This window comes from Poromitra crassiceps, assembly GCF_964638095.1.
Source record: "Poromitra crassiceps genome assembly, contig: HAP1_SCAFFOLD_328, whole genome shotgun sequence".
NCBI lineage: Eukaryota > Metazoa > Chordata > Actinopteri > Beryciformes > Melamphaidae > Poromitra > Poromitra crassiceps.
Window position 1 is genome coordinate 106,801 of NW_028152076.1, and position 8,900 is coordinate 115,700.

Below are 8,900 nucleotides of genomic sequence, written 5' to 3' on the forward strand. Positions count from 1 at the left end.
CAGAGTGTTGAGACCAGAGAGGCTAAGAGCGCATTGACTCAGTGCGGTATGCAGCCTCTCTGGTGTCAAGTCTGATTTTGGAAAAAAAAAAAAAAAATCCAAAATCAGACAGAGTGTTGAGACCAGAGAGGCTAAGACCGCATTGACTCAGTGCGGTATTCAGCCTCTCTGGTGTCAAGTCTGATTTTGGAAAAAAAAAAAAAAAAATCCAAAATCAGACAGAGTGTTGAGACCAGAGAGGCTAACACCGCATTGACTCAGTGCGGTATTCAGCCTCTCTGGTGTCAAGTCTGATTTTGGAAAAAAAAAAAAAAAATCCAAAATCAGACAGAGTGTTGAGACCAGAGAGGCTAAGCCCGCATTGACTCAGTGCGGTATTCAGCCTCTCTGGTGTCAAGTCTGATTTTGGAAAAAAAAAATCCAAAATCCAAAATCAGACAGTGTTGACACCAGAGAGGCTAAGAGCGCATTGACTCAGTGCGGTATTCAGCCTCTCTGGTGTCAAGTCTGATTTTGGAAAAAAAAAAAAAAAAAATCCAAAATCAGACAGAGTGTTGAGACCAGAGAGGCTAAGAGCGCATTGACTCAGTGCGGTATGCAGCCTCTCTGGTGTCAAGTCTGATTTTGGAAAAAAAAAAAAAAAAAAAATTCAAAATCAGACAGAGTGTTGAGACCAGAGAGGCTAAGACCGCATTGACTCAGTGCGGTATTCAGCCTCTCTGGTGTCAAGTCTGATTTTGGAAAAAAAAAAAAAAAAAATCCAAAATCAGACAGAGTGTTGACACCAGAGAGGCTAAGACCGCATTGACTCAGTGCGGTATTCAGCCTCTCTGGTGTCAAGTCTGATTTTGGAAAAAAAAAAAAAATCCAAAATCAGACAGTGTTGAGACCAGAGAGGCTAAGACCGCATTGACTCAGTGCGGTATTCAGCCTCTCTGGTGTCAAGTCTGATTTTGGAAAAAAAAAAAAAAAAAAAATCCAAAATCAGACAGAGTGTTGAGACCAGAGAGGCTAAGACCGCATTGACTCAGTGCGGTATTCAGCCTCTCTGGTGTCAAGTCTGATTTTGGAAAAAAAAAAAAAATCCAAAATCAGACAGTGTTGAGACCAGAGAGGCTAAGACCGCATTGACTCAGTGCGGTATTCAGCCTCTCTGGTGTCAAGTCTGATTTTGGAAAAAAAAAAAAAAAAAAAAATCCAAAATCAGACAGAGTGTTGAGACCAGAGAGGCTAAGACCGCATTGACTCAGTGCGGTATTCAGCCTCTCTGGTGTCAAGTCTGATTTTGGAAAAAAAAAAAAAAATCCAAAATCAGACAGTGTTGACACCAGAGAGGCTGAATACCGCACTGAGTCAATGCGGTCTTAGCCTCTCTGGTGTCAAGTCTGATTTTGGAAAAAAAAAAAAAAAAAATCCAAAATCAGACAGAGTGTTGACACCAGAGAGGCTAAGACCGCATTGACTCAGTGCGGTATTCAGCCTCTCTGGTGTCAAGTCTGATTTTGGAAAAAAAAAAAAAATCCAAAATCAGACAGTGTTGAGACCAGAGAGGCTAAGACCGCATTGACTCAGTGCGGTATTCAGCCTCTCTGGTGTCAAGTCTGATTTTGGAAAAAAAAAAAAAAAAAAAATCCAAAATCAGACAGAGTGTTGAGACCAGAGAGGCTAAGACCGCATTGACTCAGTGCGGTATTCAGCCTCTCTGGTGTCAAGTCTGATTTTGGAAAAAAAAAAAAAATCCAAAATCAGACAGTGTTGAGACCAGAGAGGCTAAGACCGCATTGACTCAGTGCGGTATTCAGCCTCTCTGGTGTCAAGTCTGATTTTGGAAAAAAAAAAAAAAAAAAAAATCCAAAATCAGACAGAGTGTTGAGACCAGAGAGGCTAAGACCGCATTGACTCAGTGCGGTATTCAGCCTCTCTGGTGTCAAGTCTGATTTTGGAAAAAAAAAAAAAAATCCAAAATCAGACAGTGTTGACACCAGAGAGGCTGAATACCGCACTGAGTCAATGCGGTCTTAGCCTCTCTGGTGTCAAGTCTGATTTTGGAAAAAAAAAAAAAAAAAATCCAAAATCAGACAGAGTGTTGAGACCAGAGAGGCTAAGACCGCATTGACTCAGTGCGGTATTCAGCCTCTCTGGTGTCAAGTCTGATTTTGGAAAAAAAAAAAAAAAAATCCAAAATCAGACAGAGTGTTGACACCAGAGAGGCTAAGACCGCATTGACTCAGTGCGGTATTCAGCCTCTCTGGTGTCAAGTCTGATTTTTGAAAAAAATAAATAAATCCAAAATCAGACAGAGTGTTGACACCAGAGAGGCTAAGACCGCATTGACTCAGTGCGGTATTCAGCCTCTCTGGTGTCAAGTCTGATTTTGGAAAAAAAAAAAAATCCAAAATCAGACAGAGTGTTGACACCAGAGAGGCTAAGACCGCATTGACTCAGTGCGGTATTCAGCCTCTCTGGTGTCAAGTCTGATTTTGGAAAAAAAAAATAATAATCCAAAATCAGACAGAGTGTTGAGACCAGAGAGGCTAAGAGCGCATTGACTCAGTGCGGTATGCAGCCTCTCTGGTGTCAAGTCTGATTTTGGAAAAAAAAAAAAAAAAAATCCAAAATCAGACAGAGTGTTGACACCAGAGAGGCTAAGACCGAATTGACTCAGTGCGGTATTCAGCCTCTCTGGTGTCAAGTCTGATTTTGGAAAAAAAAAAAAAAATCCAAAATCAGACAGAGTGTTGACACCAGAGAGGCTAAGACCGCATTGACTCAGTGCGGTATTCAGCCTCTCTGGTGTCAAGTCTGATTTTGGAAAAAAATAAAATAAATCCAAAATCAGACAGAGTGTTGAGACCAGAGAGGCTAAGAGCGCATTGACTCAGTGCGGTATGCAGCCTCTCTGGTGTCAAGTCTGATTTTGAAAAAAAAAAAAAAAAAAAATCCAAAATCAGACAGAGTGTTGAGACCAGAGAGGCTAAGACCGCATTGACTCAGTGCGGTATTCAGCCTCTCTGGTGTCAAGTCTGATTTTGGAAAAAAAAAAAAAAAAAATCCAAAATCAGACAGAGTGTTGACACCAGAGAGGCTAAGACCGCATTGACTCAGTGCGGTATTCAGCCTCTCTGGTGTCAAGTCTGATTTTGGAAAAAAAAAAATCCAAAATCAGACAGAGTGTTGACACCAGAGAGGCTAAGACCGCATTGACTCAGTGCGGTATTCAGCCTCTCTGGTGTCAAGTCTGATTTTGGAAAAAAAAAAAAAAATCCAAAATCAGACAGAGTGTTGACACCAGAGAGGCTAAGACCGCATTGACTCAGTGCGGTATTCAGCCTCTCTGGTGTCAAGTCTGATTTTGGAAAAAAAAAAAAAAATCCAAAATCAGACAGAGTGTTGACACCAGAGAGGCTAAGACCGCATTGACTCAGTGCGGTATTCAGCCTCTCTGGTGTCAAGTCTGATTTTGGAAAAAAAAAAAAAAATCCAAAATCAGACAGAGTGTTGACACCAGAGAGGCTAAGACCGCATTGACTCAGTCCGGTATTCAGCCTCTCTGGTGTCAAGTCTGATTTTGGAAAAAAAAAAAAAATCCAAAATCAGACAGAGTGTTGACACCAGAGAGGCTAAGACCGCATTGACTCAGTGCGGTATTCAGCCTCTCTGGTGTCAAGTCTGATTTTGGAAAAAAAAAAAAAATCCAAAATCAGACAGAGTGTTGACACCAGAGAGGCTAAGACCGCATTGACTCAGTGCGGTATTCAGCCTCTCTGGTGTCAAGTCTGATTTTGGAAAAAAAAAAAAAAAAATCCAAAATCAGACAGTGTGTTGAGACCAGAGAGGCTAAGAGCGCATTGACTCAGTGCGGTATGCAGCCTCTCTGGTGTCAAGTCTGATTTTGGAAAAAAAAAAAAAAAAATCCAAAATCAGACAGAGTGTTGAGACCAGAGAGGCTAAGACCGCATTGACTCAGTGCGGTATTCAGCCTCTCTGGTGTCAAGTCTGATTTTGGAAAAAAAAAAAAAAAAATCCAAAATCAGACAGAGTGTTGAGACCAGAGAGGCTAACACCGCATTGACTCAGTGCGGTATTCAGCCTCTCTGGTGTCAAGTCTGATTTTGGAAAAAAAAAAAAAAAATCCAAAATCAGACAGAGTGTTGAGACCAGAGAGGCTAAGCCCGCATTGACTCAGTGCGGTATTCAGCCTCTCTGGTGTCAAGTCTGATTTTGGAAAAAAAAAATCCAAAATCCAAAATCAGACAGTGTTGACACCAGAGAGGCTAAGAGCGCATTGACTCAGTGCGGTATTCAGCCTCTCTGGTGTCAAGTCTGATTTTGGAAAAAAAAAAAAAAAAAATCCAAAATCAGACAGAGTGTTGAGACCAGAGAGGCTAAGAGCGCATTGACTCAGTGCGGTATGCAGCCTCTCTGGTGTCAAGTCTGATTTTGGAAAAAAAAAAAAAAAAAAAATTCAAAATCAGACAGAGTGTTGAGACCAGAGAGGCTAAGACCGCATTGACTCAGTGCGGTATTCAGCCTCTCTGGTGTCAAGTCTGATTTTGGAAAAAAAAAAAAAAAAAATCCAAAATCAGACAGAGTGTTGACACCAGAGAGGCTAAGACCGCATTGACTCAGTGCGGTATTCAGCCTCTCTGGTGTCAAGTCTGATTTTGGAAAAAAAAAAAAAATCCAAAATCAGACAGTGTTGAGACCAGAGAGGCTAAGACCGCATTGACTCAGTGCGGTATTCAGCCTCTCTGGTGTCAAGTCTGATTTTGGAAAAAAAAAAAAAAAAAAAATCCAAAATCAGACAGAGTGTTGAGACCAGAGAGGCTAAGACCGCATTGACTCAGTGCGGTATTCAGCCTCTCTGGTGTCAAGTCTGATTTTGGAAAAAAAAAAAAAATCCAAAATCAGACAGTGTTGAGACCAGAGAGGCTAAGACCGCATTGACTCAGTGCGGTATTCAGCCTCTCTGGTGTCAAGTCTGATTTTGGAAAAAAAAAAAAAAAAAAAAATCCAAAATCAGACAGAGTGTTGAGACCAGAGAGGCTAAGACCGCATTGACTCAGTGCGGTATTCAGCCTCTCTGGTGTCAAGTCTGATTTTGGAAAAAAAAAAAAAAATCCAAAATCAGACAGTGTTGACACCAGAGAGGCTGAATACCGCACTGAGTCAATGCGGTCTTAGCCTCTCTGGTGTCAAGTCTGATTTTGGAAAAAAAAAAAAAAAAAATCCAAAATCAGACAGAGTGTTGAGACCAGAGAGGCTAAGACCGCATTGACTCAGTGCGGTATTCAGCCTCTCTGGTGTCAAGTCTGATTTTGGAAAAAAAAAAAAAAAAATCCAAAATCAGACAGAGTGTTGACACCAGAGAGGCTAAGACCGCATTGACTCAGTGCGGTATTCAGCCTCTCTGGTGTCAAGTCTGATTTTTGAAAAAAATAAATAAATCCAAAATCAGACAGAGTGTTGACACCAGAGAGGCTAAGACCGCATTGACTCAGTGCGGTATTCAGCCTCTCTGGTGTCAAGTCTGATTTTGGAAAAAAAAAAAAATCCAAAATCAGACAGAGTGTTGACACCAGAGAGGCTAAGACCGCATTGACTCAGTGCGGTATTCAGCCTCTCTGGTGTCAAGTCTGATTTTGGAAAAAAAAAATAATAATCCAAAATCAGACAGAGTGTTGAGACCAGAGAGGCTAAGAGCGCATTGACTCAGTGCGGTATGCAGCCTCTCTGGTGTCAAGTCTGATTTTGGAAAAAAAAAAAAAAAAAATCCAAAATCAGACAGAGTGTTGACACCAGAGAGGCTAAGACCGAATTGACTCAGTGCGGTATTCAGCCTCTCTGGTGTCAAGTCTGATTTTGGAAAAAAAAAAAAAAATCCAAAATCAGACAGAGTGTTGACACCAGAGAGGCTAAGACCGCATTGACTCAGTGCGGTATTCAGCCTCTCTGGTGTCAAGTCTGATTTTGGAAAAAAATAAAATAAATCCAAAATCAGACAGAGTGTTGAGACCAGAGAGGCTAAGAGCGCATTGACTCAGTGCGGTATGCAGCCTCTCTGGTGTCAAGTCTGATTTTGAAAAAAAAAAAAAAAAAAAATCCAAAATCAGACAGAGTGTTGAGACCAGAGAGGCTAAGACCGCATTGACTCAGTGCGGTATTCAGCCTCTCTGGTGTCAAGTCTGATTTTGGAAAAAAAAAAAAAAAAAATCCAAAATCAGACAGAGTGTTGACACCAGAGAGGCTAAGACCGCATTGACTCAGTGCGGTATTCAGCCTCTCTGGTGTCAAGTCTGATTTTGGAAAAAAAAAAATCCAAAATCAGACAGAGTGTTGACACCAGAGAGGCTAAGACCGCATTGACTCAGTGCGGTATTCAGCCTCTCTGGTGTCAAGTCTGATTTTGGAAAAAAAAAAAAAAATCCAAAATCAGACAGAGTGTTGACACCAGAGAGGCTAAGACCGCATTGACTCAGTGCGGTATTCAGCCTCTCTGGTGTCAAGTCTGATTTTGGAAAAAAAAAAAAAAATCCAAAATCAGACAGAGTGTTGACACCAGAGAGGCTAAGACCGCATTGACTCAGTGCGGTATTCAGCCTCTCTGGTGTCAAGTCTGATTTTGGAAAAAAAAAAAAAAATCCAAAATCAGACAGAGTGTTGACACCAGAGAGGCTAAGACCGCATTGACTCAGTCCGGTATTCAGCCTCTCTGGTGTCAAGTCTGATTTTGGAAAAAAAAAAAAAATCCAAAATCAGACAGAGTGTTGACACCAGAGAGGCTAAGACCGCATTGACTCAGTGCGGTATTCAGCCTCTCTGGTGTCAAGTCTGATTTTGGAAAAAAAAAAAAAATCCAAAATCAGACAGAGTGTTGACACCAGAGAGGCTAAGACCGCATTGACTCAGTGCGGTATTCAGCCTCTCTGGTGTCAAGTCTGATTTTGGAAAAAAAAAAAAAAATCCAAAATCAGACAGAGTGTTGACACCAGAAAGGCTAAGACCGCATTGACTCAGTGCGGTATTCAGCCTCTCTGGTGTCAAGTCTGATTTTGGAAAAAAAAAAAAAAAAATCCAAAATCAGACAGTGTGTTGAGACCAGAGAGGCTAAGAGCGCATTGACTCAGTGCGGTATGCAGCCTCTCTGGTGTCAAGTCTGATTTTGGAAAAAAAAAAAAAAAAATCCAAAATCAGACAGAGTGTTGAGACCAGAGAGGCTAAGACCGCATTGACTCAGTGCGGTATTCAGCCTCTCTGGTGTCAAGTCTGATTTTGGAAAAAAAAAAAAAAAAATCCAAAATCAGACAGAGTGTTGAGACCAGAGAGGCTAACACCGCATTGACTCAGTGCGGTATTCAGCCTCTCTGGTGTCAAGTCTGATTTTGGAAAAAAAAAAAAAAAATCCAAAATCAGACAGAGTGTTGAGACCAGAGAGGCTAAGCCCGCATTGACTCAGTGCGGTATTCAGCCTCTCTGGTGTCAAGTCTGATTTTGGAAAAAAAAAATCCAAAATCCAAAATCAGACAGTGTTGACACCAGAGAGGCTAAGAGCGCATTGACTCAGTGCGGTATTCAGCCTCTCTGGTGTCAAGTCTGATTTTGGAAAAAAAAAAAAAAAAATCCAAAATCAGACAGAGTGTTGAGACCAGAGAGGCTAAGAGCGCATTGACTCAGTGCGGTATGCAGCCTCTCTGGTGTCAAGTCTGATTTTGGAAAAAAAAAAAAAAAAAAAATCCAAAATCAGACAGAGTGTTGAGACCAGAGAGGCTAAGACCGCATTGACTCAGTGCGGTATTCAGCCTCTCTGGTGTCAAGTCTGATTTTGGAAAAAAAAAAAAAAAAAATCCAAAATCAGACAGAGTGTTGACACCAGAGAGGCTAAGACCGCATTGACTCAGTGCGGTATTCAGCCTCTCTGGTGTCAAGTCTGATTTTGGAAAAAAAAAAAAAATCCAAAATCAGACAGTGTTGAGACCAGAGAGGCTAAGACCGCATTGACTCAGTGCGGTATTCAGCCTCTCTGGTGTCAAGTCTGATTTTGGAAAAAAAAAAAAAAAAAAAAAATCCAAAATCAGACAGAGTGTTGAGACCAGAGAGGCTAAGACCGCATTGATTCAGTGCGGTATTCAGCCTCTCTGGTGTGAAGTCTGATTTTGGAAAAAAAAAAAAAAAAATCAAAAATCAGACAGAGTGTTGACACCAGAGAGGCTAAGACCGCATTGACTCAGTGCGGTATTCAGCCTCTCTGGTGTCAAGTCTGATTTTGGAAAAAAAAAAAATCCAAAATCAGACAGAGTGTTGACACCAGAGAGGCTAAGACCGCATTGACTCAGTGCGGTATTCAGCCTCTCTGGTGTCAAGTCTGATTTTGGAAAAAAAAAAAAAAAAATCCAAAATCAGACAGAGTGTTGAGACCAGAGAGGCTAAGAGCGCATTGACTCAGTGCGGTATGCAGCCTCTCTGGTGTCAAGTCTGATTTTGGAAAAAAAAAAAAAAAATCCAAAATCAGACAGAGTGTTGAGACCAGAGAGGCTAAGACCGCATTGACTCAGTGCGGTATTCAGCCTCTCTGGTGTCAAGTCTGATTTTGGAAAAAAAAAAAAAATCCAAAATCAGACAGAGTGTTGACACCAGAGAGGCTAAGACCGCATTGACTCAGTGCGGTATTCAGCCTCTCTGGTGTCAAGTCTGATTTTGGAAAAAAAAAAAAAAAATCCAAAATCAGACAGAGTGTTGAGACCAGAGAGGCTAAGAGCGCATTGACTCAGTGCAGTATGCAGCCTCTCTGGTGTCAAGTCTGATTTTGGAAAAAAAAAAAAAAAAAAAATCCAAAATCAGACAGAGTGTTGAGACCAGAGAGGCTAAGACCGCATTGACTCAGTGCGGTATTCAGCCTCTCT